This window comes from Indicator indicator, chromosome 29, assembly GCF_027791375.1.
Source record: "Indicator indicator isolate 239-I01 chromosome 29, UM_Iind_1.1, whole genome shotgun sequence".
Classification (NCBI taxonomy): Eukaryota; Metazoa; Chordata; class Aves; order Piciformes; family Indicatoridae; genus Indicator; species Indicator indicator.
Window position 1 is genome coordinate 7,887,983 of NC_072038.1, and position 4,798 is coordinate 7,892,780.

Consider the following 4,798-nt stretch of genomic DNA (forward strand, 5'->3'; position numbering starts at 1 on the left):
TGCTCCAGGAAATGCCGCAGGGAAAATAATTGGGGGAGAAAAAAAAACCCAGAGCATTTCAGAGGGGCAGCAGATGGGAGGGGGTGTGCTGGAGCAGCAGGACCTCAAGAGGGTCACAGTGTGTCCCCTGCTCAACTCCTCACCTCAGCAGAGGAGAAATCTCCACTGCAGTGATGGGCCAGCAGTACCATGGTGCTCAGTCCAGGCAGTTCTGCCAGAACCATGCCAGTGCCCACTGGCATTGCAGCCTTCACACCGTGCCCATGGAGAAGGCTGGGTGTGCACTGCCTCCAAGCTCACAGTGTGATCCTGTGCCTTGCTGGGCACGTGTACATGTGTCCCTCCAAGTGCATGTCCGTGTGTCCTGGCACATCACACCCCACGGCAGCTGCCCATCCCCAGACACTAGTGCATGTGCCAGAGCTGTGCCCTGTGGTGCCACCGGCTGTCCCGAGCAGCTGTCCTTGTGTCCTGGCCCCAGGAGCGTGCTGTGTCCATGCATCCTGGAGTGCGTAGGTCTGTCTGTGCCATGCCAGGGCCCAGTGCCGCAGGGTCCCCGCGGGCTGTGCTGTGTCCCCACGGCTGCTTGCCCTCCTAACTTGATTGTCATCCCAGCATAATGAATAGCTGCGTCGTAATCTAATAGCTTTTACAAGTAACTTGGATTTATTTGAGCTTTCCAATCAATTACATCCTTTTATTAAAAACCAAAAACAACAACAACAACAAAATCAAACCAACAGCCTGCAATGGTTGGGCCACACACTCCCGGTACTGGCCCTGGCCCCATCGTTGCTCCTCTCCTTCCACCATCCCGTGCCCGGTGCACAGTCCTCGGTACTGCACAAACCTCAGGGATGCATGGCCCCCAACTCCTCTCACCCTGTGCAGCCTCCATGCATCACACAGCCCCTTAGTATTGCACAGCCCCCCGACACTGCACTACATGACCCCCCCAACATTGCATACTCCCCACACACATTGCACAGCCTCCCAGCACCGCACCCCAACACCTTGCAGTGCATGGCCCCTGACGTTGCACAAACATCCCTCCACACTGCACAGCCCTCTAACATCACCCTCACCTCACTCCAAGATCCCCCCAGCATTGCACCCCCTCTTAATTTGCACTGCACGACCTTCCAACACTGCACATCCCCCATATTGCACTTCACCCCAAAACTGCACCACATGACCCCCTCAGCATTGCACCCCCTCACTCTGGAAAAGCCTGACTCCCTAGCATTCCACACACGACCCCCCACTGCACAGCCTAACTGCACCACCCCACACTACACCGGTCCCCAACATCGTACCCTACAACACTGCACTGCATGACCCCCCAGCATTGCAAAGCTCCCAGGACGGCACAGCCCCCTAGTATCATTATACCGTCCCCACCTCGCACCACATGGCCCCCCAGTATTGCACATTTCCCCACACACACATTGCACAGCCCTCTCACTTTGCTGCCTCCAACACTGCATGGCCCCCCAACATTAAACACACACACACAAAATGCACAGTGCTCACCTTGCGCGGCTTGAGTCCCCACCATAGCAAACCTCCACCTCGCATTGCCTCCCTCCATTGCATACAGCACAGCACTTCAGCCTCGGCTACACTGCACATATCCCCCCAGCCTCTAATCCGCCCCCCGCCCAAATCCCCCATTCCCAACCTGCCAGCAGAGCCGGTGCCTGATTCCGGCCCGTTCCCCTCTCGCCGCCGCCTTTGATCTCCGCAGCTTCGCTCCCGGCCCTCGGGGTCCGCCCGAAGTAGGGGAGGGGGAAGGGGGTGGGGGTTTGGGGGAAGCCTAGAAACTGGCTGTCCCCCCCCCTTCCCGCCTGGGGGCCGCCTTGAAACTGCAGCCAATCAGTGCCTTGTTTACACTGCGTGATTGACAGCGGGCTGGCGGGTGGCCAGCCAATCAGCATGAGGGGGCGGGAGAAGAGGGGTTGCGTTGCAGCGGGGGTTGCATTGCACCTTCGTTGCAATGCAACCTCAGCTGCATCTCGCCCCCCCGCACCCGCTCACTCAACGCGCATGCGCGCTCCTCCCATTCATCCGCCGGGCTTGAATTAGGCGCCGCCACCGCGCGTCGTCACCCTGGCTTCTCTTTGATTGGTTAAGCATCTTGGGCTCAATGCCAGCCTATTGGGTGTGGCGCGCTGACGGACGCCACTCACAGGAAAATGGGGGAGTTGTGTGTGTGTGTGTGTGTGTGGGGAAGGAGGGGGGAAAAGGACGGGGGGGGTGGTGGTTGGGGGGGGGGGGGGGTCGCGAGCGCCGCGCGGCGGCCAATCAGGGGGCGGCGCGCGCTCGCGGCGAGAGGGCACGCGCTTATTAGCATGCGGGGCGCGTCGCCCCGGCGGAGTGCGCGGCGTGAGCGGGGAGGCGCGGCGGGGACCCCCCCCCAGCCCCCCCCCTCCCCCTGTTCCTTTTTCCCCCCCCCTTTTTTTTTTTTTCCTCCTTCCCCCCCATCCCTTCCCCCCCTCCTCTTTCTCCGGTTCCCTTTGCTGCAAGAGCAGCCGGTGCATGGGCAGTGCACGGGCACCGGCAGGAGCACGCTGCTGCTGCTGCTGCTGCTGTTGCTGCTGCACCCCCCGCCAAGGCCGACCCGCGCCGCCTCCGCCGTTGCCGGCGGGACCGACCGCACTCGCCCCGCAACACCCCACCGGTAAGTAACTGCGGGATGGTGCTTGGGGAGGAGAAGGCGGAGGAGGAGGGGGATGTTGTTGTTGGTTGTTGTTTTTGGTTTTTTTATTGTGATTTGGGGCGCTTTTGTATTTATATTTTTTTTTTAAGCCGGCTTTATTTTTTTTCCTCTTTGATTTTAATTTCTTTTGGCTTTTTTTTTTGCCATTTTTGGGGCGTATGATTTTTTTTTTGTACTTTTTAAAAAAATTAAAACATTTTTGCGCGTTGATTTTTATTTTTTTCCTTTCAAATATTTCTGTGCGTTAATATTTTCCCCTTTTGCGCGGTTTATTTTTTGAGTGTTTTTTTAACATTAAAATATTTTTCTGCGGTTTTATTTTACATTAAATTATTTTACAGTGAATAATTTTTGTTGTGTGTTAGTCTTTTTCCATTCAGATATTTTTGGGCGTTCGAAATGTTCTTGATCTCCCCTAAAATTTTGTCTTATTAAACCCTTTTTTTTTAGTCGAGTCTTTTTTTTTTGCATTAATATTTTTCTGCATTAAGTATTTTTGCTTTCAATTATTTTCCTTTAAAATTTTGTTGTTATTTCTTTTGTTTTTATTTTACCCGAGGACCTCCTTTTTTCATATCGCTCTCCCGCAGTTTTATTTACAAACCCGCACCGTTTTGGGACTGTGCCGGGATATCTCTCTCTCCCGCCGCTGCCCTCCGCCTCCCCCCCCGGGATAATACGGCCGCGCTCACCCCGTCCTCACCGGGACGTGGAGCTCCGGCCCCGGGTGCGCCGCGGAGGAAAGCGGGAGGGTCCCTGGCCGCGCTCGCTTCTCCGCTCCCCTTTGTTCGCCGCGGCCCGGCCCGGCCCCGGCAGCCGCGGGCTCCCCGCCGGATCGGGCCCCGCCGGCCCCGGCGTTGCCGAGAACAATGCCTCCGCGGGCCCGGCGCACCGGGCGGGCTGTCGCTGCCTTGGAGGGACTCCGGTACCAGGGCCGGGCATCGGGGAAAGACAGAGCGGTGGCCCGAGCACCGGGGAAATAGCGGAAAGCGGCGGCCGTGCAACCCGGGAGAGGAGGATACCGGGGCCGTGCACAGGGGAACCGGGACCTTGCAACCCGGGGGAGAAGGGAAACCGAGGAGGGGAAGGTCTGTGCACCGGGAAGGCAGCGGGAAACAGGGCCCATGCACCGAGGAGGAAACGGGAAACGGGGCCCGCGCACCAGCGACTACGAGGAAGCCGTGCACAGGGGAAAGGACGGGGCCGGGAAACAGGACCTGTGTACCGGGGAAACCGGCGATAACTGGGGTCTGATCACCGGGGAAAATATGATCGGTGCCTCGGGGCGAAAATGGGACCCGAGCACCGGGGAAAATAAAATAGCCGAGAATCCGGGAAAATAAAGAAGCCGAGAACCGGGAAACTGGGTCCCGAGCAGCAGGGAAAGGACGAGGTCGTGCACCGGGGAACCGGGGAACCGGGGCCCGAGCAGCGGAGGGCAGAATAGCAAGCATTGTAGCGGTGAAGCGGGGCCGGGGAGCGGCGGCCGTGCCCCGGGGAGAACCGGGGCGGGGCGGGCGGGAAGGCCGGGGCCGTGCTCCTGGAGCACCCGGAAAACGGGGAGGGGGCGGGTTCTGGGGAAACTGGGGGTCGTTCACGGGGAATACTGTAGAAACTGGGTGTTGTGCACGGAGGGTACTGGGGCAATTGGAGACTGCGAACTAGGAGTACTGGGGAAATGGGGGGGCAGTGCGCCAGGGATGGTGGGGAAATGGGGGGCCAGGCACGGGGGATACCGGAGAGAAAAAAAGGAGCTGTGTACTGGGAATACTGGAGAAAAGGGGGTTGTATACTGGAGAAACTGGAGATTTGCACACTGATGGCGCGGGGGGGCATGCAGGGGGTCCCTGGGGACACAGGGTACTGTAACCTCCCGTCCTGGCCACGCTCTCACGTCCTTCTTTCTCTCCCTTGCGCCAGGAGCGGAGGATGAGCCGGGAGTCTCGGCACGGAGCGCGGCTCGCCGCCACCGAACCCGGCCCGCCGCGGCGCTGAGGATCGCCGGCCGCCCCGAGGAGCCCCGTCGGTGTCCCGCCGTGCCCGCCCTGGGCAGAGAGCGGGTGGGTGGGTGCCCCCGGC